Genomic DNA, 27,690 nt, shown 5'->3' with positions numbered 1-27,690 from the left:
CCCTCTGCTAAATAAATAAAACTATTACATTAACTTTAATAAAAAAGTTAAAAATTTTTCTGTTCTATTAGGTTTATGTATGTCACTGAAATGACTCTTAGACACCAGTGTTCTGCAGCATAAAACTGTTGGAAGACAGTCGCCTACCACAGTACGACAGGCAGCCTGTGAGGCAGAGACAAAGCAGATGCTGGTTGATGGGATGGGGTGCAAGAAAACACAGGTGTAAAGTCAGCTGTGATGCTTGGATACACCTGCAACTTAGCTTTCCCAATCCACCCCCCAGGGAGTGAACCTGGGAGCCATGACAGGCAGATCACTTATATTTAAATTTTCCCATCTGTAAGTTTTGCCACATTATGGAGAAGAAACTAGGGAAAGAACAAGATGATCTGGAGTGGAGTGCATCTCTCAAATGGAGAAGAGCTGTTACAAACTCACGTCCTTGGTTACAACACCTTGGAACTTTGGGAATTACTCTGGAAGGGAAGCTAAATAGAAACTGTCAAGTGTACATTCAAATCATGCTTGAAACACTTTGTTTTTCCTATTTCAGTTCAAAGCCTGGCCTTAAGACTCAATAAATATTTAATTTCTTTATCATTAAGTTTTAATCAGGGTTAAATTGGAAAGTTAAAGATGTTCTGCTTCCACATATACAGCAAATCCAAAGAAAACAGTGAATGAGCTCACCCTGACCTGCCTATGCTGTGGGGCACCTGGAAGGACTCGTCCTCACAGACAGGGTGAGCAGTGAAGAGGAGGCAGAGGGGACACACAAACTGTGACACTCCCAATAGGCCATGGACAGCCAAAAGTAGACAAGGGTTTTCTCCAGTTCTGGCACCCTGAAGTGTTAAAAGTAAGGGTCAGAGCATTTCTTGGAGATGGAATTGGGTCATCTCTGTGAAAAAGGCAACATGACAGTTTCAAAATTAGGTCCCCTTAAGTATGCATGTGTACTTTCACTCTAATGGCCAGGATTGTGTTTTTTATTGCTTTAGCATTCTGTCTAGTTCTGGCACCATCCCTTTTCTTCTTCTTTTTCTTTTGTACCCAACATTTGCAACTGGCAGAGTTCTATGCACCCATAAGCCATAACTGAATGTTCCTCTAAGTTGCCATCTCTCCAGGTCCTGCTAGATGTCTTCAGTATGTCCAGAAAAATAGGTTCTGGGGACTTACACATTGATTAATAGTGTTTTCCTTTTATAACAGTAACATTATCACATTACCAAAGAGTCCCTAAAGAGAAAAGAAATTAGTGAAGTAATATGTGGTTAAATTCTAAATTGATATTTATTTGTGTATCAGTACAAGCATTTGCACACAGGTAATAAGAAGCAGCAATCAGACAGCTCTATCTGCAAGATTCAGGCCTAATTCTTAGAAGAATCCTGTTCTTCATTAAATCAAAAATCCCTGTGAGATTTAAATAAATAAATAAATAAATAATTCTGTATGTCTACCTCCTGACAATGACACCATGTGGTGACCTTTCCCTTCTCAGTAACAATTTTTTCTTCACAATAGTGGTGTGCATCGGTCAATAATTTCTCCTTCTACTTTAACTGTACTTAGAAGTACGTGATACTACCACACCACCCACACACCCGCAAGCTGTGATACAATAATTAAACATACTTCTGTATCTGATCTAATAACCAGGCTAGACTGTGTGAATTTATAGAAAAAGAAAATGAGTACAAAAATAATTTGTTCTCATCAAGAATCAGGATAAAACCTGGCAATGTTATTCAGAAATCACTTACGATTTCTAAAGGATCTCTCCCTTCTATACCACCAAGAAAAGAGTGAGACGTTAAATTTACAGTGTACCAGAGAAAGAAAAAAGGGCCATTCTTAGAAGTGTATTGTTTCGTTGATAAAAAATTGCATGGAGAATTATATCTCATATCACTTTGTGTTAGAGAACATCATAATCAACTGTTGGCAACATCTTACTCTACCAACATGTGTGAATTAAGAATGTAAGCATTTTACAGCTGATAAAACTGAAGGACAAATAATTCTTGGGTGTTTTTTTGTTTTTAAATAATTACTGGAAATAATAACAAGGGATGTGACAGAACTTAGAAATGACAGCAGATTTTATGAGCATGTTTCTTTTCCATGCTTTCATTCCAGATCTTCCCCTACTTTAAAAAGAACGCAAGCACTGACCTGAGCCTCTCCTTCACCATCATCCACAGCTCTTCTTCACCCCATCCCAGTGCCCTGACCTGCCTCTGCAGCACAGCTCCCCCAACTGCCATTTCACATTGCTCAATGTGTTTTAAACCACTTGCCTGCATTCATAGCTCTGAATCATCTTCCCACAGGTACAGAATGGAAGAAAATGAAGAGTGCATGAACTCATTCATTTTCAGATTATTAGAAAGTCTTTATATTAATCATCTCATGCTCTCCTCCCACATTCTCACACATATTCACCCCAGGGAGATATACTCCCAGCAAGAAGCTATAAATATCCCATTTAGTTATGACACACTTTAAAATTAATTTCTGGAAGCAGTCAGAAAATGCAAAAATCAGATTATTTAACTTCTTTTTGCATTGATAAGAAGATGTTAGTCATTAAAAAAAACTTTTACACAGTGGGCATATGAATCTGTAAAAAAATATTATTTTAATAGCATATTATTTAATGCCCAATTACAATAGGACTCTGATAGAATATGAACAATAGTAAATGAGTACATTATTTCTCAAAGTTTTTACACAAAGAATAACAAATTGTTTCAGAATGCTAGTAAAAATATTAGTTTTATCAGAAAATTAATCTTTATTGAAGATTTGGGTGACTATAATTGTGTGACTGAAGCTAAAAAATCTGAATGGAATAGAAAGAAGGAAACTGTCTCCAGATTTATTAGAAATTCTGATTTATGTACAATAGAAAATTAAAGGATAGCTTTATCCAGAACTGACAAAAGATGGAAGAAACCATCTTTTGTGTTGGAAGTTCCATTACAGCTCTTTCTTTCTTTCTTTCTTTCTTGACGTGGAGATATCATGTGATGGACTACAACACATTTTATGCTCTATCAGCTGAGTGTGTCAGTAAAGTCAATAATTAGCATTGAGGGTTTTTTTCCATTATTCTGCCATACTTGCAGTACAGAAGGTCAATACTTCACAGGATCAGAATATGCTGAGTTGGAAGGGACCCACAAGGATCATTGAGTCCAACTCCTGACCCCACACAAGATCATCCCCAAGAGTCACACCATATGCCCAAGAGTATCACCCAAATGTTTCTTGAACTCTGTCAGGCTTGGTGTTGTAACCACTGCCCTGGGGAGCCTGTTCCAGTGTTCAACTGCCCTCTGGGTGAAGAACCTCCTTCTAATATCCAACCTAAACCTCCCCTGACACAACTTCAGGCCATTCCCTTGGGTCCTGTCACTGGTCGCCACAGAGAAGAGATCAATGTCTGCCCCTCCTCTTCCCCTCACAAGGAAGTTGTAACTGCAATGAGGTCTCCCCTCAGTCTCCTCTCCTCCAGGCTGAACAGACAAGTGCCCTCAGCCCCTCCGCCTATGGCTTCCCCTCAAGGCCCTTCAGCATCTTCTTTATTTGAAGCGTTGAGCTGCCGTGATGTAACAACTGTGTATCAAGCCAAGTGAAGATATAAAAAGCAAAAGGCTGTACCTGTAGCTGTTAAATCCTCATTAAGTCTTTTATTTATTAAAGATTGTTGTATCTGTGTGTATGTGACTTTGAGGAACATTCAACTAACATTTCTGACTCTTCCTTATCTCACTAGTTCATTGGTTGATATCTCAAAGGATGGGAAGAGGTATATGAAATCTCCTGCTCCTAACAGTCAGTTGAATGGTGATTTTATCATTAAGATTTTATCTGTGCAAATAAAAAAGCATATTTTGAGCCTTAGCATATTTTCCTACCACTGCAAAGCTAAAATGGTGCATCATTTTCTACCTAGTATTGAGATAAAGACAAAGCAGAAAATTAATAAAAATGTTGACCTTCCTAAACTAATATTCCAATTTCTAGGCTAAGGACAGCATAAAGGGCATGCAGAGCACGTATTTCAGAATGGTCATTTTGTCATTTCTTTCATCTTATGTATAAAAATATGCATTTTGTGCTAAAAATAGAAACTTTCAGAAATTTTAATGATGAAAGTATTTTGACTAAAAAAATTAGTTGGCAGAGATGAAAACCTTTCCTGTGAGCAGGTCAATTTTAACACCTTTTCCAAGCTTAGAAAGCATTTTACTATTTTATTCCCTTTATGTGTATGTGTATTGTACTCTGAAGCATGAAAATGACAGAGTCTTGTTGAAAAGTCAGTTCTTTATTCTACAAAACAATATCATATCTATTAACAGATTTCAGTAGTGACTTGTGATTATGGACAGACCTGCTTTGGATAAATCAGACTGAGCAACTTCAAGGAGAAAGATATGTCAGAATCAATATTTTTTTAAAATCAAGTTTCTTTGAATTGGCTCAAGCTAAAGCTGAAGGTATGTTCTGGACCTTCCCAGAACTTAACCTCCTACCTCTACATATGAGATGGAGAAAAAAACATGTATCTACAATGGAGAAGCAACCTCACACCTTGACCATCACTGGATAAGTAACAATTTCTTATATGGCAGCTCTCATAAATACTAACTTCTTTTAAGTCCTTTTAAGCCTAAATATAACTAAATGGTAACCACACTTTTATCCCAAATTATAAGTGCTCTTACTTAATTTTCAAATTATTTCTGGCTTCTCTTAGATGACTATGCAGTGTCTTGTCCTTTAATGAGAATTCCATTATTATCTTCCATAAATTCTGAGTTGATTAAGCATAGTAGGCCTCTGAAAGATATTAATTTAAAAACAAAAGAGAAGATTTAATGAACTGTGGAAACACTTTAAGGAATTAAAAATAACATTGAAAAGCACTTAGTAAAGTTCTTTATTTGAATTGAATTTTCAAGTGTTTCACATTTTTATGAATTAATGAAAAGTTAATCGTAATTATATATTTATATTAATCCACATACAGACATGTAAACCATCGATAGCCATAAATGACGGGTACTGTTCTCATTTTCCACTTCTTATTATGGAAAGTTCAGTCTTAAAAAAAAGGGTGTTAAAAGTGAAAATTAATTTAGACATAAAAAAACATACTCCTCATTGGACTGATACTATTTTAAATCAGTGAAGAAAAGTTACACCAAGAAGAGAAAAAAGAAAGTGAACATGCTCTTTTGTCGTTTGACCTTCTACCTCTTGCCATGTGTAATGGATGAGACTCCTCTTACCATGTATGATGAATACCAACTCACTTTCATTAGAAGAGGCTCTGAGACACATCTAAGCTGGACCTGGGTTTAAGAAAAATGTTTCCAGACTTCACCAAATGATTCGCTAAACGGTGGTGAAAACCTCCTGTCCTTCAGTTTTCTGTGTCACAGAGAGTGTCACTGATATTTACAGCAGCTGTAAGAAGTTAAATTGGAGAGTTCAGCCCTCAGTTTCACATTATCAGTATAATATCAACAGTCAGATCTTTAAAAATATCACAGAAAGAGCATGAACATTGTGAACTGAAAATGTTCAGAACAGATTTATGCAATTTATGAGCAAAAATCCTTTTTGTTTCTAAATGGGGCCTCTTCTGGCTGCACACCATAAAATTCTCCAAGAAGAAGGATCATACATATTCCAGACTCCATAATTCTATCATGCCTATTCTGTATTCCTTTTCACACACATTCAAGGCTTAGCTGCCTTCAGATAGAGCTTTCCCAGGACCTCTACAACCCTCAAAACCATAAGGAAGGTGTTGATGGAGAGGTTTAGGAACACATGCAAACGATCAATGTGATCAGGAAAAATGTCCAATTTATTATTTAAATAAGTTAACTTTTATACAGTTTAGTTTGTTTTGGGCACATGCTTACAACAAAGTGATTGGACAGCTCAGTTTGTGCACGCGTCTCATGTCTCCAGTTCATTGGACCTGATGTTCTGTCCACGCGATCTGAAATCATACTTGGCATGTAAAGGCCTTCCTAATTAGGGGCTTTCTGAAATCTGCAGGTGTACCTTTATCTCTAATTTCTCAAGGCTTTCTTACTATAAACATACTATGTTCTGAAACCTTATAACTAGACACACGGCTAACAAGTATAAACATTACATATTTTCACACAGTCTATAAGTATAAACATTACAACTTGCAACCATGTCAAGCAAGGCCTACAGAAAGCAGGAAAAATTGTTCAGAGAAATCTCTCTATTCCAGACACAGGAAGGATCCGCTGTGGTTACAACAAAAGACAGAACTAAGCTCAAGCATGGAGGACAGCTGACATATGAACTGATGACACAAGATGCATCTTTGGAAGCATTAGCAACGGATGCATAGAAACAGGGAATGATTATAGAAAACTTGTGTCTGTGGGAAACCGGTTTAGTGATCAAAAACCTAAGAAAAAAAATATGTCTTTAGAGCAATACCTAGAGGTGTGAGAAAAAAATGTTAATAAACCGTTTCATTACTGAAGATGAACTTGCCCATGTTCTAAAGAGGAGAAAGAGACTAAATTAGGTCATCAAAATCTGTCAGGGAAAAAAAAATTCTTTAACTTCCCAATCCTTCTGTAAAGCTTGTTTGAAATTTGCTATCTATTGTAGCAGAACAGAGTCAGTGTTTTACTGTGGGAAGACAGATAAAGTGATCATTAAGAGCATCCTTCTAAAAGGAAACCATGCTAAAGAGAAAGGTGATGATTCTGAGGAAAATTAAATAATTAGCCAGTAATTTGCTAAGAATGAGTGCAAGACTAAGCTTATGAATTAAATTCCTACTGGTCGTGCCAATAAATCAGAAAAAAAGAGGGCAATTTGACTAATGGATATAAAAAGATAGTTTCCTAACAGTAGTCAGGCTAAAGGGACCCTACATGTTAAAAGGCTTAAAAGTCTATTTTACAAAAAAAGGGGATTTTTCTTCATATTTTGCAGAGAATACACTTGCACAAGTCAGAAGAATCCAAGTGAAAAGGAAAACAGCCAACTCTAAACAATTTTCTACAACACCCAAGATGCCATTGCTTAGATAGTATGCTATAATTAATCCTTTCAGGCTTCCCTGTCATGGTTGTACAACATAACTATGGGTTGTCTATCACCTACTGACTTCTGCAGGTGAGCAATTATTGCAATAATTAATACTTAGAAAAATTACCAGCACAACCCTGTAATGTTATATATAAAGACAACTTGCTGGTTGTGTGAATTTTGCATTGTCACTCATATTCCATATTTGTATTGCTTCTTTTCCATATCAAAATTATTAGCACGATATCACATCCTGCTAAAAAAGAGCACAATTTATTCAAACCTTCTTCAAATAAACAAATATTTAAGTGTAAAGGATATCAGAAAGATCATATGAGGCTTGCCAAAATAGAAAATGTAATACTTTACACAAAACTGCAATAACCAGATTAGCTTGGAGCAACAAGCTGATGATGGGAGAACATAAATAAATTTTATCTCTGAGGTACAAGAGAAAAATATTTGTTATTGTATTTGTTTATAAATGTTGCATACAGATGTCATACGTACAGAAGAGTAAATAGTATTATCCTCTATATTTTTATTCCCACCAACTCATTTAATTACACTTGGACTTTTTTAATCTCTCTTTTGATCCTGTTATAGATTCTGTATTTCATAAGAGACAACAGAAAACAAAACAATTACTCTTATACAACATTCCAGGGCAACTTCTTTAATTGAAAATGAGCTTATATTTTGAGGTGCCCATCCTTTCCTTATCCTCCCAAACTGTGGCTTGGGTTGACATACAAGCTCCACCACACATATTCACAGTTCTCTGAGTAACTTAGTTTTGCCCTCCCTAAAAATAGTCATGCTACTGATAAGGACTTGAACCCTTTAAAACTTACATCCTCAGCCAGCATTTGATTTTCAACAGTAAGATGGCAAGTAGGACCATATTGTCTTTCCTTCTAACCCAAGGAGTTTTTATGAAACAAAACACAACCATTTCTTGCACCTAACTTCCTAATGTGATAGCATTCCTCTCCTCTTTGCCTTTTTAGTGTTAGGTTAGCCCACACTTCTGGAAAGGGAGACTGAATCTAAGGCACCCTTCAACAATAGCTGTTGTCTGACTTACCCCCAGTCATGGGGCAATGAGACAAAAGGTTTATTGCTGTCAAGGATTTGGGAGTACCCAACATGAAGAGTCAAACATCTGTATACACAAATAAACTGAAGGATGAGATCCCAGTACATATTTTACCTTTATGTACAACATCAGAGGAATAGTAATGGAAACAGAAAAATCACAAGTGGATCAACAGTTTTAGTTGGGACACCTAGGTATTAATGTAGTGGTAGGCAAAATGCAGATGGTCTACAAAATGAAATCTTCCTGAATATCTGCTATGCTATGGGCTTCAACAGCAGCAGGTAATGCTGCCAAACACAGACTGTGATTTACATAACATTTTGTTTTTAAGAATTATGCTGGTACCATTTATCATGTTCTCTATGAGACATGCCAGTGTATTCCTGTATTTCTAGAGCTATGTGACTTTCCAAGGATTCAGAAGAGATTCAAACTCTTCCCTACTCTTGTACAGATTGGTAGTTTTTTATCACCCAGAAATTTTTCTAACTGTATCTCTCAGCTGACCCTCAAGTGATGGCACAAAAGAAGCATATGCACCAGCAGATACATGTACACCAATATAAATTAAAATGAGATTTCGCTCGAAGCTATTTAAGAAATCACACATAAGGCACAGGAAGTGTGAAGATGAAAGCATAGCAGTCAGTCCTCTTTATCATGCTCTGTTTTGGAGAGTTCTCCTGCGAGAACAAGTCTTCTTTATGACTGGAAGAATAAAACAGCTTTCTACCCATATGAAATTGCCTCTGTTACCCAGTATTTTAATGGGATTTAATTAAAGGACCCAGCAAGTTTCACTCCTGTTACTCCATGTTTTGGAGTCTTTTTATCCAGAGGTGGCAGGGTTTCAGAAATTTAGGCTGTATGAAATTAAACTTCCATTTTACACTTTCCCTAATTACAGCTCCAAGAGTTATTTTTACTGCAACACAGATGAAAAAATAAAAAAAAAATACAAACACTTACCAAAAAAAGCTTGCATTTGCAGCAAAGTGTATTTCTAAGCTAAACCAAACCATGCATATCTATAAACCTCAGAACTGTGTTCGAGAACAGACCTATATATTTCTCCCTGACCAATAGGATATATTTACGTAGTAGTTTATTAGTAATAAGCACCAACCTTTCATGCTTATTCTTATCCAATGTAGCTCGCTGAAGTACTTCTATTTTGCACTATAGTAGAATTACTTTCTCTCTGAGTTTTAATCATATGAGAAATTACATTGAATTTGCATTTACACAGCAAATTTTATGATGTAAGTTTCCTAATATACTTCAGCTTGATACTGCAGTGAATTACATTATCCCTAATGGGTCATCAGTTCTGAGGTTTAGTATTTGATCTTGTTTTATTATCTTCCCTAGCTATATTCCATACCTAATTTTTCCCTGAAATGAGCATTATTGATTTACTCATTAAATACTGTCTGTTCGGTGTGAATTTTTCATCCAAGAAGTATGATGAATCCTTTTTAAAATAATGATTATATGCTGTACAATACTTGAAATACTGTCTTCCTGAGATGGTTTTCAATGGATTGCAACTAAATACATTGTACACAAAAAAATCCTTGTACCCTTTCTGCAAAATGGCATCCATTGATTATATCTCCTCAAAAATGGAACAATCAATAAATTATTATATTTCTTAAAATTAAGCTCATTTCAGGATGAAGGATTATTTTTTTTGTTTTGTTTGAAGGTGGTGTTTTGTTTCTATACTACTTCAGCTTAAAAGGCAACCTAATATCATAGAAAACTGGTTAAAAAATTTAGAAATATTTCAAAATGCAATTTGTGTTACACAAAAAAAACCCCAACAGATTGGATAAAATGAGACTCCACTAATCTAAGTTGCTGACATACTATATTTTACAGCTATTTAAATTTTCAAACCCAGTGAGTGAGTTTGAGGACCTAAACTGTTTTGTCATTAAGGAACTTTCTGATAATTTTCCTAAATGCCCGGTCCAAAGGAGTTGGCTCAAAAGAAGTTGATTCTGGTACAGAAAGATATACACTTTTGTTGAAGGTGTCCAAAATTGAAGAAAATATTGCATTCAAATTCAGAAAAAAACCATTTCCATAAACCATAGAAATAGTTTATAGTGGGTTGTTTGATTCAGGTCAATATATTTTAATTTATTGAACCACATAGAAATATTTTCAGAGCACTTCAACTGTAAACATTTTGCAATTATATGCACTGATATTCATCCAAGGAATCTAAGGTTTTACAAATTAAACTATGTGGAAATTAAGGAAAGAAAAACCTTCCATATGAAGATGGTTAGGCTGTGCATCAGTCTGCCCAGAAAGACTGTGCTTCCTCCAGTCCTGACAGTTTTCAAGACCAGAGTGGGTAAAACCCTGAGCAACCTGCTTTGACTTGCTGGAGAGGCGGAGACCACGTGAGTTCCCTTCCAGTCTGAATTATTTTGTGATGTGATTATGTTCAATATATAACTAAAAAATTAACAGGGCTGCTTTAGACTACATGTTTCACGACATTTCCCATTATAAAACATCAAAGTATGACTAAAACACATTTTCACCAAGTGCATAACCTTTTTTAGCATATTTGTTAGTATGGAGGTACTAATTCCTCTCAAAACCAGTTACAGCTGGAAAATGTAAAACCGTTTAGTTCAGCACAGTCTGAGCTTCCAGAGGATCATTATATTAAGAATTAAAAACACTGGGGTGTCAGTAGGAAATGTTACCTTTTCAGTAGTATTTAATGACACTTCATATGGTCAACCCAAATGGGTAATCAGCTTGTAATTATCTTGCCATAATGCCATGGAGGTGCGCATTACTAATTTTTGGCTACTGCTGTCATGAAACAGAGGAAGCAAAATCAGTAGTTACTTCTTTCAATCTAATCCTGTTGTATTAATTGCCAAAAAATAAATTGCCAAATAAAAATATATGTGCATGACATATATTCATTTGTTCCTCAGTGAGAATTATCTTATCAGTTGCCACCAAATGCCTGATTACTGGAGACAACCTCCAGAAGTTCTTCTATTGTTTGTGTCACTAATGGTAAACAGAAGAAGGAACTCTTCCCTTACACAGGCTGCATTTCAGGGCATGAACATACATTTATATTCTCATTTGTTTCCTTCATTTTACTTCATGGACCAGTAGAACCTGCTTGCTTAGCCCAGCAGAAAGCAAGTTGCATAGAGTATTCAAGTTAAAAATCATCAATCTGACTTTAAAAACAGCAATATTTTTTAAAAAATTAGCTAGAGTGTACACATGTTCCAAGTAATAGTTAAGTCTCTAGAGTACTATAACATACTCCTTTGTTTTCATTTTTTTTCCCTGAATGATAAGATTCAGGAACAAACTTTCTTTAAAATTCCCCTCACCAAATATGCCTAGAGAGGTCTCTTATGAAAACAAAATATCATTAAATGTTTTGAAATCTATCAAAAATCATCATGTACAAGCTGGGAACACCAGTGTCCATTTCACCATCTGATGTCTAGTATCCTTATTAGCAAAATGAGCCATGCCACTGCCACCCTCAATTTCTCTTTCTCCCAAAAGTCTTGTAGACAAGTAAGACACAAGAAGGTGGCTGAAGGGGACTGAGTGATGGCTTATTTTGTTTCTGGGGGAAAAAGCATGGAAATCCTCTGTTGCTGCACAGTGATGAACACAATCAGCAGCAAGAGGGGACTTTCTGTAAACTTCACTAGAGATTGCAGACAGAGAGGAGCAGAGTCTCCTTCCTTCCTGAACTCTGTCTGGCCAATAAAAAAAAAAAAAATGAATCTGATGATACTTTTCACTGGAGTTGTCCAGTACTGAGAAGATGAAGATGCTTATGAAGATGTGATGTGACTTGAAGAAGAAAACATACACACACATACACACACATACACACACACACATATATATGTGGCCACTGCAAGTAGAGCGTATATGTGTGTTGTCACTGCAAAATAATGGACCAAAGCAAAGACTGCTATGTTGTAGGACAAAAGGATTGAGACTTGAAAGAGATGAAAAAAAAAATCCTGGATCAAATTTCATTTTCCAGTGACAAAATTAAACACTACTTACATTCAGCTTCAATTCACAACATTGCAGAGAGACATTACTCTGGGCCTTTAGTGCCTTGATGGTGACAAAAGTTTCCGAAGTCCAGATTAAATTTATTCATAGACAGTTCAGGCACATTTGTTCTTATGTCTTTTAGGTCAAAGACCTCTTTTTGCTATATAGTGCTCACTTCTTTGATAAACAATATCAAGCTCTGGCCCATGTATATTTTTCATTTTGCTAAAATAAAAAAGGTATTTCAGTGTCATCTCTATTTTGACCATCCTCATAGCTCTTGCTCAAACTGTTCATATAGATAACAGACAGTAATAAAAGAGGAGGTATGTTCACATGCCAAAAAAAAACATGTAGAAAACTTCGGGGATTCTGAAAAAATCTACAATCCCAAATCAAGATGAAAGAATCAAAAATCTAAAAACATTGTGAACTAAGAAATCTAAAAGAAAACCAGATCAAATAAAATCAATCAGAAATATTTTTTAAAACTTCAAATATTTATTTTAAATTCCATATTATTTTAAATTAAATTATAGTACATTTATCCTATATTAAGAGATGTAAAAAAGATTGTGATGAAAATACACTAGTATTTTCACTAAACCTAGTAATTACATCATTCTTGAAATTTTCAGAGCTTTTGCACAGCTATTTTCACATTTTCACTGAAGTCTTACCCAAAAACATTTTGGCTCATAGACAAAGACAAATATGGTTTCTTCTGTAAAGTACAGTCCACAGCTAGGAGCTCTGGAAGATCTTGTTTTCAAGATTGCCCAACACATCAGACTATGGCAGCCCTTCCCATTTCCATCAATCCAGTGATAGTGTTTTATTGCTTTCCATGGATGACTCCTAATGAACACAGAAGAAGCTGCTCACACATCTCTTCTCAGCAACAATATGGAATTTAGTCCTTCTTTTTAACCCAAAGAATTAAAATTGCATAGTGGCCAACTGAGACCCTAAATTAAATCTATATTTAAAAGCATTTCTAGTGCATTATTAATAGTGGTAGCTGGAGCAATTTATTTGAGATCATACCTGTGAGACTCCAGCAGTTTATGAAAATTGTTAAAGTAAATTAAAACAAAGATTTTTGTAATATATTTTTTCCTCATTGTGGAGAATCTCAAGCTGAACAAATACATTATTAATTTGGTGTAAGTTTAAGTGGGTACTTAATAAAGCAGCCCAAGCTACACAAAGATCATGGTAGGCTTATAATTGTAATTTCGTTTGAATTGGAAACCTCCTGCTGTTTCCTGAGATATTTCTCTATTATGACTGTGATATAGCACAGCTAACACTGGACCAAATCATTAGGGCTGCAAGCATAGATGCCATAAAATGCATGTGTCAAAACACGTGTATATACATTTTCTGTATTTGCATACCGAAAGCGAGACTGTTCCATACCCAGATAGTTGCTAATGTGCCCATTTAGTTAATTAGTGCACTTAGTTCAGGGTTAGACTCTCAAGGAAAAAAAGTTGGGATGCTGTGTGCTCAGTGTTTCTGGGTGTTGCTGCCTACTGGGATCTCCAGGTAAAAAACTGTGTGTGCCTGCCCAGCCCCTGATGAGACTCTCAGAGGTCAGTGAGTCAAGCAAAGGGTGGCTTGAGCTCAAAAGTAGGAAATATCACAAAGGTCACACTCTGCAGGTAATAATAATATGCTCAGCTTTGAAGAAAAGTGCTGCCTGCAGTCAGGTTTCACAACTGTGGATCTCCAAAAGCCAAAGAGGGAGGAGTTGTTTCCATACGTGCTGCTTCATCAATGTGTATGTTTCAAAGAAGACACAAGAAGACATAGTGTCAAGTCCAACAAAGCAAAAGAGATATTTGAGCCCACATCTTGGTGTTCAGCATGAATGGGATGAAGGACACTGTCCACTAACCATAAGCTCTGGGGCTGAACTAACTTCCATGGTCCAGGGAAGTACAGGAGATAGGAAAAGTGAAAATCCTGTTGTCAAGGTGTGAGAAAGCATGTGAGGTAGACTACTCACAAGAGAAGAAAAGACACAGACAAAACTACCTGTATTGAGAGAGCAACAATTAGTGGATCAAGGTTTCAAAAGGAAAAATAGAGATAAAAAGGTAAAAAACACTGATTGAAAAGAGCGTTGAAGGGTGGTAGTTCAATGACACTGGAGACCAGGTACAAGAAAGCTGCAGAATAGTTCAAAGAGGTAAACATATGTTTAACAGCACCTCTTCGGATTTGCCATCAATAATTATATAGTCATTGAGTAGGTGTAGGAAAGCTACAGTGTTTGAATGTTTGTACTTGTTATAATCATAAAAGGTCTATTCAAATGTTAGCTTGAGGTAAGAAAAATAATTTAAGACTGAGTTTCCTCTGTTTACAATGTGTGCAAAAAATTTTTTCCATGTGGTTTGTGCTATTTTTATGACTTGCTGACAGTTCTCTCTCCTTTACAAATCTGGAACTATTGCACTAATTCTGCAGATTTTTTCAGTCCAAACCAAACGAAGAAAGGTAACTGTTTTCAGGAAAGAAACTTAAAAAACCCAAACACAACCTAGTTGGTGTATTGTGCTATCAACTTCTTGCATCTAAATTAGAGGACAGGTTGCCTGAATCCCCAAGAAGTTGTTGTACTAAAAACCTTGCTATACGCAAAAGGAACAAACCTGGTATGCAAAGCCAAGAATGTATTATTAGACTAACCTTGCTAACTAAATAAGTTTCTTAAGAAGGTGAATAAGATTTGTCCAAAACTTGAGAAAAAAATTACACTATCACTGAATTAACATATACCTTTGCTTTTCTGGATATCCACAGTGTTTCAATGACTAAAATATTTTTTATTAATATGTTTATTTTAGAGAACTGCACCTATTCAGCCTTGAAACCTGTCTTCACTGGCTTACCCTTTGGAAAACACTTAATCACCCTATCCAAGGAGATGTACAGGAACATACATAGGATATATGAGAAATTAGAAGCAGAAGCAGAATTTCTCTGAAAAAAAAATGTGGATAAGCTTCACTACAGAGTTCATAAAAATACTTATTTAAAATTTTATAGATTTATAAGGCAGATCTTCATCTACTTATCACTGTTTCAACTCCAGTGAAACCGATGGATTTACATTGACATCTACTGAAGTTTTACTCCACACAACTAATTGACTCAGCTAAGAGTATGGTGTCAATTGAAAATTCTTAAATAACAATTACAGGTCATGCTTCTAAGATTTTATTTCTTGTAGAAGAGAATCTTGGAAAAATAACTAATGAAATTGCTGCAGAGTGAAACTCATAATGCTGCAATTTAGAAAATATGTGTTACTGCACAACATTGTGCTAGAATGGTATATCAAATATACCATTTAACTGCTTTTTTTCATGCTTGATAATGGCCCTTACCATGTGTTTTAACCTCTGTTCTGCCCCCAGCCTGAACCTGCTCGGACTTCATCGGAGAGGTCTGACCCACCTGCAGAGGAACCTTTCGGGGAGGAGGTCGCCCTTTCCCTCCTCCGTTCCCGCATTTGGCAGTGGTTTGTGCTCATCGACGAAGGGGGGGAAATCCCAGCCACAGCCAGCCACAGCCAGCATGAGTTTTGTGGGAAGAACCTGCCTTCTTTCCCCTTTTCCTCATCCCCTTCTTTGTGGGGGGAGGGAGGAAATCACCCCTGACAATTTCCTCTGCTCACCAGGGCCCCACGCGGCAACTGCCAGAGCCCAACAGCACCCCCTGCTGACCGTGGTTAGAACTGTGCCAAAAAAGACAGAAAGTACTGAACTGTTTCCCTTTTTGAGGAGGATTTCGGGGTACAGGATTATTGTTTTGGTTGTTTTTGTGTTCTTTTGTTGTTCTGCCAATACACATATATCCTTTAATAAAGGGCTGTTACTTTTCCTTTCTCCGTACTTCCTCAGTTGGAGCCTCTTAATTTCAGATTTACAATTGCTTAGAGGGAGGAGTTTGGTCTTCCTCCTAACTCATCCTCCTTAGCAAAACACTTCAGTCTCATTAAACTGAGACACTCATATTCAACTTGCCATCGACCAGGACCCCCAGGACCATCCATCTCCTCATTCCCCAGTCTATACACACAATCAGGGTTGCCCCATCCCCGAGGCAGAATCCAACAACCTACCCTTGTTAAAATTCATCCAGTTCCCCATCTCTCTAATTTGTCGACAGCTCCTCCTAATTCAGTGTCATAGTCGTGACACTATATGTCGGCGTGACAATATACATCCTGTCTCTTTAAAATGGATCCAGGCTGTCCTTTTTCCCTGCCATTAAATTCAGCCCCCTGTTGTTTCTTTTTCTTAAGAGTGTGGATCTTCCTCAAACAGAAAATCAAACATCATTTTGACTGTCTTAGAGGTGAGGCTGTGCTTTTGGAAACAATACCAGTTATGTGTGGTCCCCTCACTCCTCACCTGCTTGTTCTGGGTCCTGCTTTTCCTGGAAAAAGGAATAAGTGTTTGTTAGGCCAGTGCTCTGCTCTGATTCATTGCATGGTTGCACAAACCTGTTTTTTAAGATCTCAGTGGGGCTGAGTATCAGTAGGTAGGAAAAGCAGATTATGTGAAATGACACTGTCACCAAACCCATGAATGTATAAGCTTTAGACACGTACTCTTTAGACACATTGCTCTTCATTGTTTAGAACGTGTTTTACAAGGCCGTGATAATTTTCATGCTGCTTCTTCAAAACCTCTTCATAACCTCAAGTTATCAATATATTGTTTGCATTGTTTATATTGGAACACTATTATAATAGCATAACATTAGTTTATATTACAGTAAGATGTTTCTGTATTAAGTTATTTGAAGAACATATTAGTTCTTTTTAGCTACAGTGTTGAACTGGGAGCTCTTTCTGTTTAATCATGTATTTCTGTAGAATCAAAGACATATAAAGATGAAAACAACCTCAGGAGAGCTCCATATCCATTCCCCAGCAATTAGGCAGAATGAATGATTTACAATTCCTTTCTAATTTACTCTCCCCAATACCAAATCTCCCTGTACCATGGGTATCCGCATGAGTTTTGATTTTATTTGCTTATCTATCGTTATATATTTGTTATATACTTGCTTATGCAAACTGTTTTCATGTTGTCTCCTAAGTCATTGATAAAGTTTGAACCTGGTGAAAAACAAGACTCTGAGAATGGCCTGTTTATTAACAATTCTCTATTTACATTTATATTATTATGGGACTTTTTAAAAATAAACCTCAAAAATCATCACTTAGCAAATTTTTAACCCATTAAATATGCAACATTGATTTCTTTTTAATTTTCTTTATTTTGAAGCTAAATGTCATATACAGCATGAAGGAAGTAAGAATGTGAAATTGATTCAGATTGAGCTGCTTCTAATTTAATAATAAAATATGATACTATCTGTTAGACCTGTGTCTTTTTTTTTTTCTTTAATTAGAAGTGAAGGATTTGCTTATCTCTTCAGCTGGCCTGTGACAGTCAGAATACCTCAAGCTGGCAAAGGGCAAACAAGCACTCTGATTTTGAAAAAGCATTCTAAATGTCGAATTTGTCATTTGTTCTCTTGTATGCCATCCCTGTCTTCTGCACAGAGTAAGTAATATAAAGACAGAAGTTGCTAGTGTGGATGGAAAGATGCAGAAAAATTCTGGTATCCCTAGCCATGACCTAGAGACCTGTTCAACAGCTCATCTTGACAGCAGATGGACCAGCAGTTGAATTGGCTCCATGGCTTCCAGCTCTGAAGGATACCTCAGAAGCAACCCTGCATTAATGACTATAGAACTAGGTCTCCCTGTCAGGTATAGGTTTAAAATTTGTATCCCTGAAAAAAACCTCAAACCTTTACTTCCCTGTATAAAAATTGTTTTTATTTCCTACTTTTAAAGTGATGGGAGCATACATAGAGGGGAGGAAGAGTCTTTCTGTCACAGGTAAAAGTCCAAAGAAAACAGGGCAGTGGCATCCTTCAAGGTACCTAAAACTGGAGACTGGATCAGGAGTCTCTAGAGTCGAGTCCTCCAGTGTAAAGCTATGCAGGGTCAGGCTGGCTCCACTAACAGTGTCAGCAGTGTCAAATATTAGGATTCACAAAGGATTCAATCCTGATCAGATTTATCTGCATGATCTCTCAGAAACAAAAGGTCCATGGCTTCAGGAAGCTTGTGTTTTCACAGATCGTCTTGTGTTAAATTTCTGAATCAACAAAATATCATAATATTCATTTTCAATTTAGGTTGTGAATACAGAACATATCCTGTTGCAAGGAATAAAAGGACTCCTAGACCAATAGTATTGAACCATCATAGAATCATAAAGTCAATCATATAATCACAGGAAGGTTTGGGCTGGAATAGACCTTAAAGATCATTTAATTCCAAACTCCTCAGCCGTGGTCAGGGACACCTTCCTCTAGACCAGGCTACACAAAGCCCCATCCAACCTGGCCTTCAGCACTTCCAGGGATGGGGTATCCACAGCTTCTCTGAACAACCTGTTCCAGTGCCTCACCACCCTCGCAGTAAAGATTTTCATCCTAATATCTGATCTGAATTTACCCTCTTTCAGTTTAAGGCCATTCTCCCTTGTCCTCTCACTATATACCCTTGAAAAAGTCCCTTCCCAGCCTTCTTGTAGGCCCCCTTCAGGTACTGAAAAGCTGCAATAAGGTTACCCCGGAGCCTTCTCTTCTCCAGGCTGAACAATCCAAATTCTCTCAGCCTTTCCTCACAGGAGAGGTGCTCCATCCCTCTAATCATCTCCATGGCCTCCTCTGGTCTCGCTCCAACAGATTGATGTCCTCCCCATTACAGCTGGGGTCTGACAGAGCAGAGGAGCAGAATCACCCACTCTGCTTTAGATGCAGCCCAGGATATGATTTGCTTCCTGGGCTACAAGTGCACACTGCCAGCTCGTGTCAAGCCTCTCCTTCACCAGCACCCCCAATCCTCTATGATAATCCTCTATCATAGTAGAGGATCCTCTATCATAGCTTTGAACTGTGCTCAGAACTTAGCAAAAATGTGCTAAAAATATCACATTGTTACAGTAGATATTTGTATTGTTTATTCATCACAAGTACTCGTGTGTATGTGTGGCCATGGGTGTATCATGTCCAATTGTACTTCCATTTACTCGTGCACCCAGTATGTCTGGCTGTCTTGTCAGGAATATGAACTCTGTGTGCTTGGAGGAATTAACTACAATCCTTTTCATAAAGAATCCAGTCTCTCTGGCAACACGCAAGCTTTAGTTCCATTACCTAAATCTTTTATCTTCCCTTCTTTGATTGCAGGATAGTTTTCATCTTTATATTTTTCAATGAATGAAGTGCAGATGAAGTCCTCTTACACGACAGAAATATTTCACCTTTTCTGTGAAATTTCCCTGAAGGTCTCATCAAAGACAACACCCTCTGAATTATTTGGTGCATATGTTAAAAATAGTCATTTCCATTTCATTAAAATGACACAGACCCTACTGCTAAGACTTCACTCCTGTCCTTTGAATTTTTGTCCACTGAAAACAGCTCTTTTGCAAATATAATCATTATCCTCCTTTCTTAAAAGAATCATAAGAAAAGATATTACCTCTTTCTGTTTCTTTGATATTTCCTTCTTATTCATAAAGGAATACTGTGACATTCTGCAACTTGTGCTTTTAGGATAAAAGTTCTTATGAGAACTTCTTAAACCTAAAGAACTGTAGTTATGTTGGGTATTCTTTTAGCAATTCTCTCCCTTTTTATATTAACACAAATCTTGACTACCCACTCCTGATCTTTTTGTCACATTCACTGAATTATTTTAGAGTGGATCAGAAGTACTGCTAGTACTAAACTTGCTCCTTGTTTGCCAGTACGAGACTGGCAGTCTGTCACTCAAGAAATTTTGCTGTCACCCCAGCAGAACTGGCACAGCTTGGTTGTTGTGTGTGCTGCTTTGAATGTATTTCCTTAACTTAGTTCTCTTAGTCCTTTCCACTTGCTCCTTCTTGCCCTCTCTCAGTCCTGCAGCTCCAGGATCACAGCCCCTGATATCCCTGCAATATCACTGTCCTTTTCCTCATGCAGGCTCAGGCCCACGTACATTGGTTCATTTGTCAAAATCCAAACAGGTTGTCCTGACTACAGTAAATAAAGCTTTTGTTGCAGGCCTTTTGCATTGTAATTGCTTGTCTTTCTGGGAATAAGGTCATGTCTTGAATGCCAGATCTTTGCAATCAAAATTCTGGCTTTGTGACACATACTTTGTGCTGTGCCTGGCTGTATTTACTTGCCCAGGCCACACATCACTGCCTTAACAAGCTGTTGAGTTCCTGCAGAGCCATTAAACCTTTGTGCCTCATCTCTTCCTTTCTCCCTTCCAGGCTTGTCATAGCTGAATCACACAGCCCGAGCACAGACAGTATTCCAAAATAGGGTTCCATGAAGAAAGGAGAAGAAAGACAGAAAGTATATTCTCCTATATAACACCCAATAAATATTTTCTACTCATGGTGTGTAAGGTTTATAACCCAAACTCAGACTGAGAGAATGAAGCAACATATCCCTAACACTGCCTTCAAAATCATCAAAAGCAGCAATGGGATGTAATAAGAAACTTGTTAAAATAACAGAACTCACTTTTCTCATAGTTATGCTTCATTTTTCCATAAAATACTTTATATTTATATCTGAGACCATAGTAATTATTGGTCATTATAATTAGTCTAATACCATTCTCAGGTGAAACCAGAATATCTAACATTTGCAGGAAGAGTCTGATATTCTGGGAGTTTTTTCTGGTTTAAAAGAATCTTAAAACAAGGATCTTTGAAGATTTTTGGATAAAGCACCTCATCTTGGATTGTTTTATCTGTCCTCTTCTCAAGGATGAAAAATATCTTGCATAGGATTTTTCAGAAAATTTATGGCTAGTACCAGACACCAGTCAAAGCAGTGAAATGCAAATTCTGAAACAAACTTTGTAAAATTCTGAGTATGCTGGTTTACACTGTATAATTCATCTTCTTTCTTTTATCCTGTACTGTGGGGCTGAGATGCCAAGCAGTATGCTCCATCTTTGCCTATCTCAGGCAGTACTAGGATGCACTTGCTTATCATCTTCCTTGATACAGTCCATCCATCATTTTAATGTCATTATTTGTCTTATAATAAATTCTGTCAAGATTGGTAAAGTATGATTAGATTTCCAAACTCTAAAATAGAGACAGAAAGGTCTCTTTAAAGACTGCTGATAGGTAAAGAGAAATTCCAGAAATCTCATCTTGTATGTTGAAGACAAAGAGGGTCAAACTCACCACAATATGGGTTTAAGGAACATAGCTGGGCACACAGTGGAAAGGTTGCTGGGGACACTGAATACATATTTTTCTGCTTTGTCAATCCCTCCCTGTCGATGCCTGCTAAATGATACAATTTAAATTGTCATAATTATGCAGTTCAAGAATAAGAAGTTCCTCAAAACAGAAGCTCCTTAGTAAGATGTAGTCGACTTTTCCAGTTAAAGTCAAATAGCCTCAAGAGGTAAACTCATCATTTGATGTGATACACAGTGTAATTAAGTCATATTTGTCAACAGAAACTTCTTCCATGATCACAGAAAAAAATCCTAGTCTATTAGTCCTGAATGGAATTGTGCCTTGTCCCATGCATACTCTCATGGGAGTATACATAGTCATTTTGCCTTTCCCCTCTTTCTCTCACCTTAATTTTCTTTGGATCTTCTACTCTAGAAAAGGTGGGAGCCTCCTTCTTCAGGTACTACTGACACCAATGTATCTGCCAAAGTCCTGTACCTTTTTACACAACACATTGTAGCAGAAGATGACCCACTGCTAGTAACTGGCATATCACATTTTGGCATACCCAGAACAAGATGGTCAGACTGTCCTTGCCTGTTTCTCTTTCCAGATGAGCAAATGAGAACTGGGTCATTTGCTGTGACCGTCAGACAATTACAACTCTTGCTCTGAGCAAATATCAAACACTCTGCTCAAGAGATATTGTGCCTAACTGTTCTGGCTCACAATTGCCAGCTTTAGTTATTAATTCTACGGTAGGTGAAGCTGAGAGATAAATTTGGTTATAGAAGATTTAACAGAGGTTATATTTATTAACCCTTATTTAATCATCTCAGCCAAGCAAACAGCTTTGATCTACAGGCTAGAGCTGTAGTTCAATATTTACACCTTGCATGAAAATATGGCATTTAATCTAATCAAGTTGGCCAATGCTGAACATGCCACATTAAATGTTTGCTCTACAAATCTGGAGTTCATTCATTCTGTCATTCTAATTCCCGAACCCAATTTGAAAATAGTTTGCATTACATGCTATCTTGCAGCTTTATGTGTTTGCCTACTAAACACAGGTTAAATGACCTTGTCTTTTGAATGTGACATTGTTAAAATCCAAAAATAAATGCAACAGTATTATCTACTAAAAGAAAAACTAATGCATTGCTAAGGACAAAAAGACAAAATATCTCTCTATGTATAACAGGTTTTTTGCTACCAAAAATAATCTTGCTTTTTTTTGTCAACAGAACATGAGCAGCTTCTGTGATCATTGCAAATTTTTCCCTTCCCACTCTAGTAAAACCTTTCAAACAGTAAGTTGAAAGATGGAAAAACAAATGGGGAGACAACAAAAATAAACAGTGTAAAGTTAAAATCTCTAAAAAAAAATTACATTCTAAAAGAAAGCAGTAAAGCCTGACTCTAATCTCTCACAAACCTGTTGCGGTAAACCAGGAGTAATTCTAATGATCTTGAAGGAGGTACAATGGAAGAATGAGATCACAGTTGAAGCCTTATTTCTTCATTGTTTCTTACTGGAACAGAGACAGTAGGGAAAAAATTTGTATTCAAAAAACAAACAAACAAACAACTCCACCCCCATCCCCACCCTAAAAATATAGTATCAAAATGGTATCACAGGGACAGAACTAATAAAAAATTTGTGTGGAGTTAGTTTTAAAACACCTGCATTTTTTACTTGCAGTAGGTTTTTAATATAGTCTGTCCTTACAAGGGCACAACAGCTATGGATGTGGAAAATCTGAACTTGTATAAAAAGGTAGAATTGTGCTGGTCACCTCTAGAGGAGCATCTCTGTGTTTCAAATGTTTCTTCAAAGGACTGGTGACCACAGCAGGCAACTGAAGTTGTAGGAAGGGCAGGTCAGGACATGCCCACTCCATGAGACCATGATGGCACCATGCTGTGCTGTGAGACAAACCAGCTCCCAGACCCAGCCTGTCTACTCCATGAAACTGCAGCATAGACTGACCCTTTGAAATAGCTCTTATATTTTCAGCCATACTTTACTCAATTATCTGCAATGAAACACAGAAAATGTTTCTGTTGTTCTTCTGCATACAGACATATCAGTATTAATATAAAACTGGTTTTCTTCCAATACACAATGTCCTACTGCTTCCCTTCCTAATCTTTTTTTGTAAACATGTATATATGTAAGTATATACATATAGGTTATCGTAAACAGTTTCAAGAGGAGAATATCAATATCATTGACAGAATAATACAATGACAAACCAGACTATATATCACAGAAAGAAAATTCAGTGATTTATCTATGCTCATAAAGCCAGAGCAAGCAATAGATATCCACACTTTGATTCACCTGCCCTTAGATACCTCAAAGTTTCAGTTCTGGAATCACAGCTACTCAGTCTATGTTCCTTTTAGGGCCAATGGAGGAAAAAGATCAATCAAAGCAGCTTTCATCTAATTTTAAAATAAGTCACATTCTAGAGGCCTAATTCTCTCCATCCACTATAACAGCATCATAGTGCTTCCAGTTCAGCCATAAATAAATTTCTACACTTAAAGGGATACAGACCCACTCAAAACTCGGTATTCCTATGCTATATATTATATAAGTGGTGTGTTGCATAGAAGGTGAGGGTCATGTTTCTCTGTATTTTTCCATTGCTTCCATTGATATTTCATTCTTTCCCTCCCTCCACTTACAAAATACCTGACTGTTAAACACGATGAACTATTTTATTGTTAAGCATTTAGGAAGAGATAAATGATGGTTTGAATGTTAATGCACCAAGGTAGATCAGAATCTTAGCACTGTTAAATGGTTTCTGAGCCACTAGAGCATAGCGTCAGTACTATAAAGAAGCACTCCCTGATGGATTGTTAGCAATACTCTAACTCTTTTCAGGACAATAATATTGACTTCACATTAGATAAACATGAATCTTCTAAACAAGAGGTGAATACACAGGAATCAGCCTCTTTGTGTCTAGCAGCTAAAAGGTGGCAGGACACACTCTATAGAGTTTAATTTTAGCTGTAATTAGCTTTTGCAGTGAAGTGCAGTAAGGTAACAAATGAAGTACAGTGCTGCAACACAGGACTAAAGAGAGAATAGAGGAGGTCATACTCTTTACCTTGACAATTTTTGTTTGTCACAAAACCCATTATTAGTAAAGCACAGACATTAAATGACCCTCATGCTTTCACAGAGGTAGTTGTGTGAGACCAAAACAAAAGAAACCAAAACAGTGAGGTATTTAACCTGTAGTTTTAAATTGCTCAAATGTGAATGCTGACACTTTCCTCTTTAGCTGTAGACCACTTATTCTGAAGAAGTAATTCAACGGCTTAGAGAAATTGCTTAGCAGCTACCAATTGGATACATGGTTTACGACTCCAGCAGAAGTCAGAGACATCAGTGAATTTTTACCTTTACAGGTGCAATTTTCTGTCTGCTAATGAGAAATAGAACAACTGAATATTACAAATTAATTTATTCAGAACTTGGAAGCATAATTTTGGTTTTGTTATAATTCTACCACACAGTAAAATTCAAAAGTTTAATATTTATGGTAACCAAAAAGTAGTCTTTAAGTTACAGGAGTATAGGAACTAAAAATCCAGACTTGAAGCAACCATTTACTCTCAGTCCTGCCATCACTTAACTCAGTACAGAAATCTGAGGCTTTTTTACTGGAGTCTGCATCATTCCAAGAAATACAGAAAAAGAAAACATTGCTGAAATGGACCTCACAAGGCAGGTTAATCCACACCTGTGCTCCAACCCCAAATCAGCATACTGAGTTCGTGAATTCCACTTACATTCTCAGTGTCTACAAGTTCACTAAAAAATCCTTTTCACAGAAGAACTGTGATGTAGTTAAAATATTCTCTGGTTGCATATCTTTTCTATACTCCACTTGGGTTTCATTTCGGCCTTACTTGCTGGCACTTTGAAAAATTCTTACAGTTAAATAGGGATGTTATATCCTTCATCTACCCATACCTTGTCTCAAAAATCTCACTCTTAAATGGAAAAAAATATGACATTAATAAAAACATTAACCCCAAAAAATATAAGCATTACTTTTCTTTGGAAATTTCAAAGAATCACAGAATATGCTGAGCTGGAAGGGTCCCACGAGGATCATCAAGTCTAACTCCTGGCCCTGCACAGGACCATCCCCAAGAGTCACACCACGTGTCCGAGAGTATCATCCAAATGTGTTTTGAACTCTGTCAGGCTTGGTGCTGTGAACACTTGCCTGGGGAGCCTATTCCAGCACCCAGCAACCCTCTGGGTGAAAAACCTTTTTCTAATATTCAACCTGAACCTCCCCTGACACAACTTCAGGCCATTCCCTTGAGTTCTGTCACTGGTCACCACAGAGAAGAGATCAGTGCCTGCCCCTTCTCTTCCTCTCATGCGGAAATTGTAACTGCAATGAAGTCTCCCCTCAGTCTCCTCTTCTCCAGGCTGAACAGACCAAGTGACCTCAGCTGCTCCTCACACGGCTTCCCCTCAGGCCCTTCACCATCTTTGCTGCCCTCCTTTGGACACTCTCTAACAGCTTAATGTCTTTCTTAAAATGCGGTGCCCAAAACTGCACACAATATTCAGTGAGGCCACCAGTTTCATTACATCTTTAGAGGCCAAGTGTTTCTTTGTGTGCACACCAATACAATCTCCCACTTTTGTATTACAATTATTCATGTAGCCTTGCCATTAGCTGCATGGTTTCTATGGCAGATAATCAAAAGGAATTTTCCAAAGCCTTGAAGGGAAAAATATTCAAAAAACCAGCAGAAAACAATTAGATGTACCTATGCAGCACTAGTATTTTCAAGGATATTGAAAATACTTTAAAGACAGTAATTATCTGATGTTTGTAGTGGCTAGGGATTACAGATTATTAAAGTATATAAAAATAAAATACATATACTAGAACCATGTACTTTTTACTAAATATTAATGCATACATTTAACTGTGATTTAAAATAAATGTTGCCTGATATTTATTTCGTCATTACTTTGCTATGAGGTATTTTCTAGAATATTATATTATATAAGGCCGTACCCCTAAGATAAATCAGAATCGTCCTAGTTTCAAATGAGCAGCACTGAGTTTAAACCAGTAGAAAATCTAGCCAATTTTCTTCATCGTTTTACAAAAAAGCCCCTGCATGCAGCACAGAACTTGTGTTTGAACACAAAGAAAAATAAGATTTTCAGTGTATGCACAGCAAGGAAAATTACTAGCTTTTGGGTATTGCAGATTTAAGGGATATATGAGAAGCTTATGAGCTCTAGGACTCTACTATATTGCTCTGAAACCTGCACTAGGATAGGCATGATGAAGAGGTTTAGCAGGATGTATATTAGAAGTTGGAGTAAGCACATTGCAACCACGCAATAAAAATTATAGCAGACAATACAATATAATGATTTTATGAAGCACTGAAAGCATCCATAAGAACTCATCTCAAGTTTTGCTTATGAGTAAATTATTAACTTGGTCTCCAAGTACAGACAAATTTTCTACCTCTTCTTCTCAGCTTTTTTTTCCCTTTCTTCTAGCCCATCAGTTTTGGCTTAAGAAATGCTTCATAAAAATATAAATGAAAACTCTTTTATAATTCATTTAATGTTTGGAACAACCTGAACAGTGACTTCAAAACTTTAGAAAGTTTTTATTTTAATCCACTCCAAGCTCAGACCAAACACATTTTTTCCCAGTGGAGGAGGATGGGACAAGAGGGGTTTGTTCTTCAACATGACAGAGAAAAGAGAAGCAGATCTTGAGAATCAGATAGTTAAAAACCAGTTGATTTACGGCTGATGCCAAGTAAAGAGGTCACCTTGCTCTAAATGCAGAACTTCAGCCTGTGCTGCCATTTAAAAAAAAATTTCCATGCACAAGCCTTGATGGAAAAATGCAATTATTAGAGTCCTGCTAATTCAAGCTGTCTCAGAAATAGTAAAAGATGGATCTTAGCTCCCCAAGAACTACAAGGTGTGCTGTCCCAGGAATGGAAATGGCCAAAACAAATGATGGAACCAAGACAAAAAGCTGGGAGCAGGGATGTGTGCTCAGG

Source organism: Neopelma chrysocephalum, unplaced genomic scaffold (genome assembly GCF_003984885.1).
Source record: "Neopelma chrysocephalum unplaced genomic scaffold, ASM398488v2 Primary Assembly neopelma1_72, whole genome shotgun sequence".
Lineage (NCBI taxonomy): Eukaryota > Metazoa > Chordata > Aves > Passeriformes > Pipridae > Neopelma > Neopelma chrysocephalum.
This window is presented reverse-complemented; position numbering follows the sequence as displayed.